General features: G+C 38.0%; 1 pseudogene across 1 annotated transcript in view; it reads left to right on the top strand.

Moving 5' to 3' along the window:
* The first annotated feature begins 522 nt into the window (after positions 1 to 522).
* LOC309801618 (piwi-like protein 3) overlaps positions 523 to 14187 on the top strand; it is a 34835-nt pseudogene continuing 21170 nt past the window's right edge. The window contains exons 1-2 of the transcript in view: positions 523 to 842; positions 12453 to 12649. The product of the transcript in view is annotated as a piwi-like protein 3 (transcript). The remainder of the gene's footprint in view (positions 843 to 12452; positions 12650 to 14187) is intronic.

Here is a 14187-nt window from a genome sequence, read left to right as displayed (position 1 = left end):
GTTGGGGGTTCCTTTTCGTGGAATGGTGGCTGGAAGGAGAAAGCCTGGATGCTAGGAGGTGTGGGGAGTTCAGAAATAAGAGGTGTGTGGCTGTGACTGAATGAAAAGGTCCTTCATTCTTCTTTAGTGGAATTCCCAAAATGGGATCAGAAGCTGAAGGAGGAAGAGAATCAGCAGGACTGGCAGCTTAGGGACTGTGTATCTTGTTTCCTGATCAATATTAGGTGTTGGGGAAGGTGGAGGGGCAGACAGGATGAGGGACGTGGAATATAGGTCGGCCAAGGCGGTGGTAGCAGCAGGGACCTGCAAAGTGTGAGTGGCCGTGGGCAGGGAGTCTGCAGTGTGTGAGGCAGGTGGGGAGAGAGAAGGGGCAGGCTGAGGGGCACTGCATTCTTCCTTGACCGTCCTTAATATGATTCAGGATCTTGTTCCACTGACAGTCAGTGTTCTTCTCCAAGGTGCCTGGGTTTTTGGCAGCAGCTAAGCGCAGAAGCTTAGGAGGGGACAGCTCACCTTGATCCCATGTCAGTGCCTCGATCCCTGATGGGAGTGACCTCAGCCCTGGAAGTGGCAGAAAAAGCGGCAGGGGAATCCCCCTTGCAGGGCCTACTGCTGGTAGATACCAGGGAAGAGGAGCTTTTTGATGGGATGCGTGAAGACTTTTCACGCTGCAGCTCCTTCCCAGCCATCAGTGAGCCTGGTGATTTGGGCTGGTGGTCTTCACCCAGCACTTCTTTTGTTGGCCTCTCCAGCAGCAGGGAGCAGCATGCGGTTGGGGCAGAGAACACCATGGCATGGGATGGGACCTTCACCTCCCTCTCCTTTGGGGAAGGAAGTGGGAGGTGACTGGATGGTACCAGATTCCTAACGTTGACTACCTGCTCAGGGCAGAAGTAGTATTTGGAGTACTCTGATAGCTATCCTAATAGATAACATTTTGTTCATTTCAATAGTTTTAATGAGAGAGCTGGGAACTAGGGACACACAGCATCAAGGTTTTTATAATGCATTTTGTAAGAGTTCTTTTTAAGTGTGTACAAATATAGAAAATATATGCACTCATATACACCTCTGTTGTTTTATTTAGCGCTTTACAAGAGCCCCTCAGTGAAGGGGTAGTAGCAGCTCTCAGTATCCTTCCTTTATGATGAACTTAATTTATGCAAAGTTACATCATAATTTATTTGTAACTGTGAAACTAGACTTAGTTATTGAGTAGACCCTCCCTAGAAACCTATGGCATTAATAAAACCAACAAAAATTTGTTCAATTTCCAATGATACACACACTACAGACTGAATTATGGGCCATCCATTTTAATGAAGGGAAGAAGTGCTGTAACAAATACAGAGCAAACGGAATATGAAGTTTTGTCCTCCATTAATATTAGTGACGGGTAAAGTGGGCTCCAACGCCTTCAAGGTAGCTGTAGACCATCATCTCTGTGTCATGGGCAGAGGGATGTTCAGCCAGGATGTCTTTCTCTGTCACTGAGAAAAATTTCCATAATATATAATGATACTTACTGAAACAGATATGGGGCATTTGGGTAATTAGGAATCCGTTAGCATATTTTTCTCTCTTCTCTTTTTCATATATGTCATCTTTTTCAGCAGATGTGTTTGGCTAATATTGGGAGGTAACACGAGTAAGAAAGGATATGATAAGATTCCTTAGACATTCTTGTTTCTTAAAAAAGAACTGCTTCCTTTCTCTGTTAGAAGTAATTTCATATTCAGATGGAAAGCATGGCTTCCCGAAGCTGTTAACATGTTCACTTAGTCTTGGATGTGACCAGTAGCACAGAACTCTGGTGGAACTCAGTAAGACTCCAAATGGTAGCAAGTCAGCATGTCATGGAAAGCACACCATAAGCAGGGTAAAAACTAGATGTGCAGGGGCAGCAGGAATGGTGGCAGGCACACATATTGCACGTGTCTCCTCTGCTCATGCGTACATTTTATCGTCCCATAAACGTTCCTTACAAAACGTAAGTTCAAAGATAAAATTATTAAGAATTTCAAGACAGCAGTAGCAGAGCATGAAACCAAGCAAGCGTGGGGCCTTCCTGAGCATTGTTCATGAGGGACGTGATAAACTGATAAAACAACCAAGGCTCTGAGATACCCACACCATGTCAGTGACAGAAGTCCAAGCTACAGATATTGAAGGAACCCTCAATGCCGCTCAGGTACCAAAAGCCCTGTCACTGAGAATGAACCAAAATATAAATTTGGGAGGATAATTTATGGACATTTAGGACTTTGGATTTTTAACCCACAATAACAAGAAAACTTCATTTCAAAAGAAAGTGTGAGGTCTTCAAGTTTGCTTTGGTTATTGAGGGTCCTTTGTGGTTACATATCAATTTTGGGGTCGTTTCTTCTATTTCTGCAAAAATAGGGGATTTTGATAGGCATTGTATTAAATCTGTAGATAGCTTTGTATAATATGGACATTTTAACAATAGTTCATGAACATGGGGTATCTTTCCATTTATTTATGTCTTCCTTAATTTCTTTCAATAATGCTGTAGTTTTTGTTTTTTTTTTTTTTTTTTTTTTTTTTTTTTTTGCGGTACGTGGGCCTCTCACTGTTGTGGCCTCTCCTGTTGTGGAGCACAGGCTCCGGACGCGCAGGCTCAGCGGCCATGGCTCACGGGCCCAGCCGCTCCGTGGCATGTGGGATCTTCCCGGACCGGGGCACAAACCCGTGTCCCCTGCATCGGCAGGTGGACTCTCAACCACTGCGCCACCAGGGAAGCCCAATGCTGTAGATTTCAGTGTACAAGTCTTTCATGTCTTTCGTTAAGCTTATTCCTAATTATTTTCTTCTTTTTGATGGTATTGTAAATGGAACTGTTCTCCTAATTTCTTTTTCAGATTGTTCATTGTTAATGTACAGAAATGCAAGTGATGTGTATATGTTGATTTCTTACTCTGCAAACTTTGCTAAGTTGTTTTATTCTAATAAATTTTTTGTGAAATATTTAGCATTTTCTATATCTTTTTCAATAGTTTCCCTTTCAGCCTAAGTGTATCCTTAAATCTAGGGGACATTATGACCTCCATCTGAGGCTTTCATCTTAATTATCAACTTATTCAGAGTCTTAGTTGGTTAATGTTCTCCTTATTGTTTGCCACTTTGGAGAATCCAACAAAATGTTCTACTCAAGGTGAGACCTCTTTTCTCTTCCACCTCTGAACCTGAATATCACTTATTACTTACTTCATTCTCTTAGAAGTTTAGCATTTGAAGTTTAAGTGGTGATCCTTCTTAAAAGAGGTCAATATGCTCACCGAATTCAAGACCTCTGGTGAGTTGTGTCAAGTGTATAGGAATCATATTGACTTCTTGGCTGTTAGCACCCCTGGAAACATTTCTAAAGTGGCATTTGAGCTTGATATTCAGGTTTATTGGACACCACATTAAAGAGGTTAACAGAATAAGAGTAGGCTGGTCTTTCCTAAAGCAGACTTTATTCAAGAGTGACCTTGTAGCCACGTGCATCAGGCTCATCCTCATTGAGTCACTGAGAGCCCTCAACCCCCCTAAACTGTAAACTCCTTATAGACAAGAATTATATTTTATAGCTGTTGTTCCCCTTCCCTATGCCTAAACATGCCTGAAATAGAAGGTGCCTCTACGAACAGGTGTTGCTTTATTTTAAACTACATTAAGTACATGTATATGTTCATTTCCCTCTGGGAAAGGAGGCTGCATTCCACAGGATTCAAATATCAAGCCTTTAAACTTCTTTGAACCCATAGATATATAAGTAGTTGCATAACTATCCTCCCTCTATACAACTCTAAGATGATCATATCAAAGTATGGTCATTAATTGTTTTTAATTGCAAACAGATAATAAAGCAAAAGGAACTTATTCCACCAAAGTAAAGGCCAAAGTTCGAAAAGACAAATTAATATGGGATTTGTTACTATTTAATTAGTAAAGAACACTGACAAGAAATATCACAGTGCTGGTTGCTATTATCATCTTTTCATTTTCCATTACAGTTGTTTATATTATCTTCATGGAGTTTCACTGAAGTTATCAAGGTTTTTGTATAGTCAAATTAAAAACCAAAATCCCTTGAAATGCCAATACAAAGAAAAATGAGTCAGAACATGAAAAAATGCTTTAGACAAGTTGACAACACATATTCTTTGCTCATTTCTCTTTTTGAGAGAAGTTCCTTTTTATTCGCACCCACATGTACAAGACACTGAATAAAATACAACCCCATCACTCGATGGTGATAAAAAAAGGAAAGACAAGCTGTTTCCAGAAAATTCCTCTATTTATTCCTAGTATCTTGTTGCATCTGGCAAAAAAGAGCATTTTGAAATATTCTCTGAAGTTTTGTATTTTATAATTTGCTTATTTATCTCAATTTAAACATTAAAAACACATGAGAAATATTTTGACATTTGGCATTTGACTATTCCTATCTATTTCCTTAATGTTTCCTTTGCCTCCTATGATGATCTTTTGGGATAGACAGCACATACCGCTCTCATACTCCCCAGACTCTACAGCCCCATACACATGCAAAATAGCTTGTGGAGATGTGTTAACATACACTTGGTTGAGGCAGGAAGGCTGTAGAATACATCGTTTATACACCTCAACATTTTAAGTGTTTTTGGAAAGTAACCCTAGTTTGAGTGCAAATTCCATCGATTTATCAAATGCATTTCAGGTATACCTAGATATGTCCAGTCAAATGGAAAGGCTATATTACTGGGAGACTATTTACATGAGCAAGTGAAAAGAAATCAGTGGAAGAATATATTATAACCAAGAGTCAGATATAATAGGTCAATCAAATAGAATGTAGATCCCAGAAGCATATCCACACATATAAGGACAATTGAATTTTCAACAGAGGTTCAAAGCCAATTTAGAGGAGAAAGGATAGTCTTTTTGACAAATGATGCTAGAAGCATGTAGTACACGGATATTGTGCATAGATAGCCATATGCAAAATTATGACCTCTGATCCCTACTTCACACCATATAAAGAATTAACTAAATGTAGATGAAAACATGAATCTCTAAAACATGGACAGAATCTTTTTGACCTTGAGTTAAGTGAAGATTTCCTACAGATGATACCAGAAACAAGATCCATAAAGGAAAAAAAGTGATAAATTGGGTTTCATCTTTGGAAGCCATTATTAATAAAAGCCACAGGTTGGAAAAAAATATTTACAAATTATATACATGAAAAGACTTGTATCTCTAACACATATAGAACTCTCAAAACTCAGTAATTAGAAAAAATTTTAAAAATTAACAGTATGGGTAAAAATATTTTAAAAGAGATCCTGCCAAGGAGGTGTACGGATGCAAATAAGCACAGGAAGTTGCTCACTGTAATCAATTATTAGCTAAATGAAAGTGAAAGCCCCAGGAGATACCACTACATTCCTATTGAATGTCTAAAATTAGAAAAGTCCAACCACACCACTTATTGGTGAGGCAGTGTAGGAACTGGAAGTCTTTTACACTGCCAGTGGGAAGGAAGGTGTCATAGTCACTTCAGTCAACAGTTTGGCTGTTTCTTTATAAGTTGAACATACACCTACCGTATGATCCAGCCTTTCTGCACCTAGATATTTATGCAAGAAAAATGAAAGTATATGTTCATACAAAGACTTGTACATGGATCATCATAGCATCTTTATTTTTAATAGACAGAATTGTAACAACCTCAAGCACGCATCAACAGGCGAATGAATAAACGTACTGTGGTATCCTCATACAGTGAAACACTACTCAGCAAAACAAAGTGATAAACTATTGATAGCCACAAAAATATGAATTACTCTCAAAATGATTACATTGAGTAAAAGAAGCCAGATAAAAGAGTCCTCACTGTGTGAATCCCTTTATATAAATTTCTAGAAAAATGCAAACACATCTATAACGATAGAAAGCATATCAGTGGCCATTTGGGGATGTGGAGGGGTGGAATGTGAGGGGGGAAAGGGCTTTATGAATGAGGCATAAAAACACTTGCAAGTGATGGATATGTTCGTTTTCTTGATTGTGTTGGCAGTTCCATGGGTATATGCATAGTTCAGAACTTAAATTGTGTTCTTTAAGTATGTGCAGTGTACCGTGTGTCCGTTATATTTAACAGAGCCATTAAAAAAGGCTAAGAACAGACGTTTGTCTCGACAAATGTAGCAAAGAACAGAAAAGTCAAGTACAGTATGATCTCTGTCCATTGAATTTTCCTATACTTTATTTCCCTCAAAAAATATATCCCAGTTCTTAAAAGAGATGGGACTCTTAATAAAAGGTAAAAACAAAACAAAACAAAACAAAACAAAAACCGGCAAAGCCATCAGCAGGGTGAGCTCCAGCTACTTTTCAATTGTGAGACACTAGGTGCACGGTGCAGACATGCCAGGATGTTTGTTCTTCCTGCACAATATTTTAGAGAGGAAATTAAACCACCCCTGTTAAATGCCTGCAAGTGACGGCCAGAGTGGAGTTTGGAGAATGATGGCTGTGATCTTTAATATGGTTGTGCCTTTGTAAAGACTCTCACTCAGAATTTCCAGGGTAATTTTGGAGTCAACTTGTTTTTGTTTTTTGGATGATATATATGTCTTAACTCACCTCAAGAATATATACACGTAGACTTGAAGTTAGGGACCAGCTGGTATAAATTTGTGTGGTTATCTCCTGACCTTACCTTGTAGCTTCCTTTTGTTCCTTGATTGTAGTTAAGCTTCATCTTCCCTCAAGGCCTTTGTATTTGCTGTTCCCATGTCTTGGAAATAATATTTACAGAAAAATTGTCCATAAATGATTCCTTTCTATTTGGCACTCATCTCTTAAAGATATTTTTTCCTTGATTGTCCTACGAGCCTAACTCAGTCCCAATTTATCAGATTACCTTACTTCTTTCACAGAATAATAATAAAAACAAATATTATCTTTGGTGTCTCTTTGTATTTAGATGAACTTCTTCCCAAAGAACTCAAGCCCCGCAGTGACAGAGGTTGTTACTTTTCTTATCTCTTATTCTGTGTCTTAGAACTGTGTCTGGCATGTAGTAATCACTTGAGGTCTGTTGACTGGGTAAAGAAGATGTGAGTAGATGAACAGATTTGGAGTTATTTGAGGTCGTGCTTAATGACGGCTGGTGTTGGTGATTCAAATTGTAGGTTTTAGAGTTGGAAGTGATCTTGCTGGTCTCACAGCTACAGCAAAACTCTCCCTACTGTAACATCCCTGACAGACGATCAAGTCTGAGCTTGAATAACTGTATATGGAAGACCCTAACCAGGGCACCCTCCTAGTTCTCTTCAAGCAGATCACAACTTTCCATGGGAGTTTGCTCCCAGTTATTCAGCTGTAATTAGGAGAAAACGGTTTGACTTACCCACAATCATCTTCTCATTCTCCCTGTTCTAGTTCCTAGAGAATAGACAGGAAGAGTTTCCTCTAAATTACATCCTTTGGATTTGCATTCTTGCTTGTACCAAAATAAACACCATGCTATGGCAAAATTCCCCTTGATTGTCTGCCACTTATTGCTACATTGCTTGTTAGTGTTTAGAAATAATTTGTCTTAATGTTCCACATTATAACTGATGGAGTACCTAAATAAAAGAGCTCTCAGTGTTATGTCAGAAGCAATCATACAGATATTTTAACTTACCCTTTTCATGTATTTAATGCTGATGCTGTGTGGAATTGAGCAATAGAGTCACCACATTATTGCCATTGATGAAAAAACATATTTATGGTGAAATTTTTGGTAACTTTGAAAGCTTTACCTGATGCGGAAATTGTCAGCTACATCTTAGAGCTCTGAGCATTTCTCAAAAAGCTGTGATACGAAACATCTCTGCCTTTTCTTGTATTTCTGTTATGTTCAACCACTTCACAAAAAGCATTCTTCATATTCCTGAAATAATGATGGGCTTAGTTGAGATTCTTTTGGGACCTAAGGGACCCACATGTGTTCATAATAGTGTTGAGTTACACAGAGCCTGGATGTTTGGCTCCAGACTGAAAGCCCCATGGAGTCGCTTTTTCACATCTGTTTACCAGTGTGTATGAATGGGAGAAAACCAAAGTTCTGGTTCATTTGATCAAGGTGAGCCAAAGTCCTTTTACTTTTGCTGTGACAAACAGGTAAAGAGGTGTAAAATATCTGAAACCAGCCACTTAGGGTTTGGTAGAATGCTTAGAGAATATACAACAAAAAGAAAAACAAGTGAGTACTGCTGGCAAACTGTTTCAAGGACAGCTAACGAAATAATAATAATAGTAACAACAATAGTAAGGTTGATTTTAAAAGACTTAAGAGTGGCATAGATTCCTAACCACTCTACATGTATTAACTCCATGCCACAGCTTTGTAGAATGGGTGAGGTTATTAACCCCTTGTTTTTTAAAAAGGAAGTGAAACAAAGAAGAAACACTCCTGAAGTCCCACCACTAATAAGTGGTAAAGCTGGGGGAAAAAGATCCAGGCAAATTAATTTCAGAGTTAGTGGTCTTAACCAGTAGGTTATGTCCCACAGGTAATATTTGCACGTTTTGAAATCACTTTTCAAATACTATTTCTACCCCTAAAGTACACAGGGAATACCCAGAGAAATTGGCATTATAATTATTGTTATTTCTTTGCCAATAATCTGTTAACTTTTGGCAGTTCAGTATCCTTCCCCAACTTCTTAAAAATTCAGCCAACAATCCCAAAAAAATAAGGGCTAGTGAAAATAAATGTCTTCTAAATCCAGTTCAAGAGAGCAACTAAAACCTAAGGCCCCCAAGGATGTAAAAGAGAAAGCAAAAGAAAAGAAGAGACAAGAAGCCCAAACCCAATGATTAAGCTCCACGTTGTTAGGTAAAGGGGCACTTAACTAATGCTTCTTTAACACCTTGTGCACAGAGACATGGCTCTACAGAAGCCAAGGAGTCTCCCTTTCATCACTGATTCATGGTATGCTTCTGGCAGGGTCACTTCCTTCTTTGAGCCTCAAAGCTTTTCATGAATATAATGAGGGAATTAGAACAAAGTGAGCTCTCACAAGCCAGCTCTCATGTTCTCTCGTGGTACCTGTGAGTCTAGGTAAGTGCTGAATGTCGTTAACATGACAGGTTATATTTTTCTTAACCATTTCTCTTCTCCTGATTTTTATGTAATTTCTAATACATAGTAGAATACTAGAAAAGAAAAAATACCAAACTGAAAAGTAACTGATACACTAACTTTCCATTCTCATTTCACTGCCAATTCAGCCAAAAGCCATCTGTAGAATTCTGATGCAGACCATGAAAACACACTCTAATTGTTCCAAAGTCTTTGCCATACTTGGTAGTCCTGTGATTTCCATTGGCAGAACTATCTTGGACTGTCATCTGCAAATCAATGAAAAAGAAATTAAGTAATAGGAATTCATATCAATGGTATTGGAGAAAGAAATCCTTGAAGTTATCTTATTGTGTGAACCTTCATCCATGTACAAAATCGACAAGAAAAGTTAAGCTTTAAAGGCAACATATTCCCATGAATAGAAGGGAGAACATAACACAAACAATATACAATGCTGAAATTATGTACATGCACATATATACAAGTGGTCTTGAAATATATTCCAGGATATTAATTGGATTAAGTTTTGGGGCACTAAAGCATTTTTTCTCATAGAGAACATTATTCTTTAAGACACATACAGACACACACATATCTGCCCTGCTGGCCTCTCATAGTTTCAGTTGATTCCAATCATTTCCCCATATATTTATTCTCAGATTAATGATTTTTGAACAAGTGTTCATCTCTTTAGAAATACCTGTGCCATGACCGCAGAGTGCTCAGATTTTTTTTGGCATTTGGTGGCATATGATGGGGAAAATGATGAGTTGTGTGACAGGAGAGGTACAAGGTGAACCTTAGAGTAAGTAAGACTTTGTGCATAGTTCTTAATCCCAAAAGGAAAAGAGAAGGATAGCAACAGCAGTCATTGGAATAAAGGACCTCTCAGATGAATCAGCATTAGGATAATTCATTGGTTACTGACTGTCCAGTCATTTTACGTTATAAAGTATTCCTGAGTGACTGCATCATTTTATGAAAGGATCTACCTAACTATAGCTATGTCTTGCTGGAATTAGTTTAGATGGCAATAATGTGCATAGAGAATGGCAATTCTGAATTCATGTCTTCCCAAAATTGAAGACACTCATTAAGGTACAAGTTTACCCAACACCAAAAATGATTTATCCATACTATACTAACTGAGACTGTGTCTTACCATTCTTGTTTGTTAAAGGAGATAACAAGGCTAACTTTTAGTAGAGTAATAGCAGTATACTTAGAAAATGCTTTCAGGTTAAGTTTTGTAAGCAAAGTTCAGTGTTCACCCACCAAAAGCAAATCAGCTCATTTAGTATTGCAGGAAATGCCTTCATACTTTTTCATTGCCACTAAAGGAATTGAAAACACCTGTTGGATATATTCCCTCCTAGAATGTCATTTGTACACTTATTCCTAATAGGACCTGTTATTTTAAAAGCAAACTCCTATTATACAGCGCAGAATAGATACTCAGTATTTTTAGTGATCACATGGTTTGGGGTTCTAAGATTTGGGCTCAGACTTGCATTTCAAGCATTGCAATCTGGGCTTGTTAAATGATTTCCTTGCAACCAGGAAAAGTTGTTTATCTGAATCTAGAGCCCAATTAAGTAAATGTGATAGTGGTGATAGTGGTTGATGAAGCAGACTAGCATAGCAGCTAGGGCAATTATGGACAAGTTCCTTTCAACCTCTCTGTGCCTCAGTGTCTTCCTCTGAAACTGAGTTTCTTCATCAATGGTGATAAATACTGGTACCAATCTGACAGACTTATTGGAAGAAATGAAGGAGTTCACAAATTTCCTAAAGGCTTAATGTTTAGCTTGTCGTTACTAAATGCTGGTAATTAGTAGTAAAACAATATCCCTCTATTATTTATTATATCAAAATAATAATGATAAGGGCCTGTAATTTTATTTATTTATTTATTTAGTTTTGTTTTTTGCGGTACACAGGCCTCTAGCTGTTGTGGCCTCTCCCATTGCGGAGCAAAGGCTCCGGACGGCAGGGGCAGCGGCCATGGCTCACGGGCCCAGCTGCTCCGTGGCATGTGGGATCTTCCCGGACCGGAACACGAACCCGTGTCTCCTGCATCGGCAGGCAGACTCTCAACCACTGAGCCACCAGGGAAGCCCAGGGCCTGTTATTTTAGTAGTTCTATTTTTTGGTCATATAGTTTAGACTAACACATATTGTTTAAATGTGAAACCAAGAAGAAAAACAGTTTTGTTTCTTAAACCTGGTCAAGGCACCCAAATCACCTAATTCAGAAATGTTTCTAATTTGGCATCTGCTTTGAATCTGTCACATCCAGAGAAAGTTTATTGTCTCAGAAAGTGACAGCCTTGTATTTGTGTAGCATAGAAAAGAAGATACAAGCTAGATAAGATACATATACCCCTTATCCTAGTCATGCCACATAGAGTGCAAAACTATTCCTGCTGGGTTCAAACATTGTGATCCAGAGCCTGCCATTGCCTATTATCAGGAGCAGCAAAGGGTAAGAACCGTATGTGTTTTCCCTTAAGTTGTTCTACAACACAGATACTGTCAATCAGCGTCTGATACTACCCTCCCCATGGACAAACTTCTGTGCTCTTTTGAGCATGCTCAGATGGAGTCTACCATCAGTGTGGTGGGAGTTCACTTCGCTTCAAGTGTGTCCACGTTGAAGGGTGAAATTAACACATACTAACGAAATTGTGGCTGTCCAAACTAGGAAAATAGTTAAAGAATCAGGACAGGAAGAATCAGGCAAATACTCATTTGGCATCAACCCAATAAAAAAGCTTCTTGGTGAGAAAATAGTTGCCAAAGATGAAAACCCAGAATAGTGCTACTTTAGCCTAACCACAGTGTCAAAGCAAATAACACACATACACAAAACGCAAAAGGAAGCCCTCTTCACACTAATGCCCCAAAGTCCTTTATGGGTCTTCAAATTGAGCAGGTATGTTGGTTGATTACTTGGGTAATTTCTCTGAAAATATTGTCAGTCATCACACTTGTGTCTCTGTGTATGTATTACTCCTTGGTATACGTGTATATAATTTACATATGTATGTATCATATATATCCTCACATTTGAGTACAGATAATAGTTTAAGCCCATAGGTGATAATAAAAATGGTTTAACAAAGATGATGTATTACTTATAACTAGTGTATCTGGTAAAAATCTCTGTTTGAAGATCCTTCAAAAGACCAGAGATTATTAAAAATAAGAGATTAAAACTGACTCTAAAAGCCTCAATTTTAGACAGTGAGTTTAGGTTCCCTAATACCTGGATTTACGTCCAGAGCTGGGATCTTGACACCCACATCTAACTTATTTGCAGATCGGAAATCTGGCCTGGCTATATTACTTCCATTCTTCCATATGAAACTGGTCTTACCCTCTGTGCTGATGTGAGCCATAAACTGCTCCGAATGGAAACTGCTTATGATTTAATATCACACACTCGTGAAAAAGCCAGAGGAGAAGATGCAAAAGAGAAATTCTTAAAAAATTAGTTGGGTCATCTGTTCTTACAAAGTATGTCTGCTTTTTGGAAACCTATCCAATCACTTTGACTTTTTTTCATTAGAGATGTTCCTAGGGTTTTTGAATGATTAAATGTAGACATTCAGAAGTAGAAATAGCATGAAAATGGCAAGAATCACTGGATAATTTTTCTCATCTGGTTGTACAGCATGGGAGAGGAACATGTGTCAGTTGTAAACTCTGAGGCTCTTGTGAGGCCTACTGTTAACTCAGTTGTTGGCTCTGAACGCTCACTTGCACTCAAGAGAGTACGCATCTTCCAAATTTCTCTTTTCCTTTCTCTGTCTAGCTATTTTTAAAAATTGGTGCTTAATTACAATCTACTAGAAAATTTCCATTCGAAGGAAGCTTTTATTTTTAATCTCCCTCTACACCAGAAATCTTAAATTGATAAGAGGATGTTTTGGCTAAGTAACCTTAAATCCAATCTTTAAGAAGAGCAAAGTTGGAAGACTCGCACTTTCTAATTTCAAACCTTATTATGAAGCTACAGTAACCGAGACAGTGTGACGCTGGTGTAAGTATAGACCTAAAACTCAGTGAAACAGAATAGGGAATCCATGAATTAACCCTCACTTTTATAGTCAGTTGACTTGAACAAGGGTATGGAGATAATTCAATCAGGGAAAGAACAGTCTTTACAACAAGTATTGCTGGGATAGCTGGATATTCACCTGCCCCTTCATCACAGGATACACAAAATTAACTCAAATTCACTAAAAAATTAACTCAAAATAGACCTAACTAAAAGAGGTAAAAATATAAAATTCTTAGAAGAAAACATAAGAGTAAATTTTGACTTTGAGTTAGGCAAAAACCTTATTAGATAAGACACCAAAAGCACAAGTAATGCCCAAAGAAACAAATAAATTGGACTTAACCAAATAAAATGTTTGTTCTTTAAGGTATACTGTCAAGAAAGTGAAAAGACAACTGGCAGAACAGGGGGAAATACTTGCAAATCACATGTAGTAAATAATTTGTATCTACATACATAAGGAATATTTACAACTCAATAAAAGAAACTCAACTTTAAAAAATGGGCAAAGGATCTGAATAGACATTTCTCCAAATAAAATATACAAATGGCCAATAATCACATGAGAAGATGCTCAACATCATTAGCCATGAGGGAAATGCAAATTAAAGCCACAATGAAATGCCACTTCCTATCTACTAGGATTGCTAAAATTTAAAAAGGAAGATGTTAACAACTGTTGGCAAGGATGTGTAAAAATTGAAACCAACCATTATACACTGCTGGTATATGTATGGCCTCTTTGGGAAACAGTCTGGCATTTCCTCAATGTGCTAAATATAGGATTACCATACGACCCAGCAATTCCACTCCAGCTTATATACCCAAGAGAAATGAAAACATATCCACCACAATTGGTATATGAATGTCCACAACATCACTATTCATAATAGCTTGAGCATAAACAACCCAAATGTTCATTAACTGGTAAACGGATAAACACAAATGTGGTATATCTATACAATGATATATTATTTGTCAATAAACTGGA

Source organism: Mesoplodon mirus (assembly GCF_964341445.2).
Source record: "Mesoplodon mirus genome assembly, contig: SUPER_3_unloc_1, whole genome shotgun sequence".
In the NCBI taxonomy this organism is placed as follows: Eukaryota; Metazoa; Chordata; class Mammalia; order Artiodactyla; family Ziphiidae; genus Mesoplodon; species Mesoplodon mirus.
Note: the sequence above shows the minus strand (reverse complement) of the source record. Positions and strands in the feature narration are given on the sequence as shown.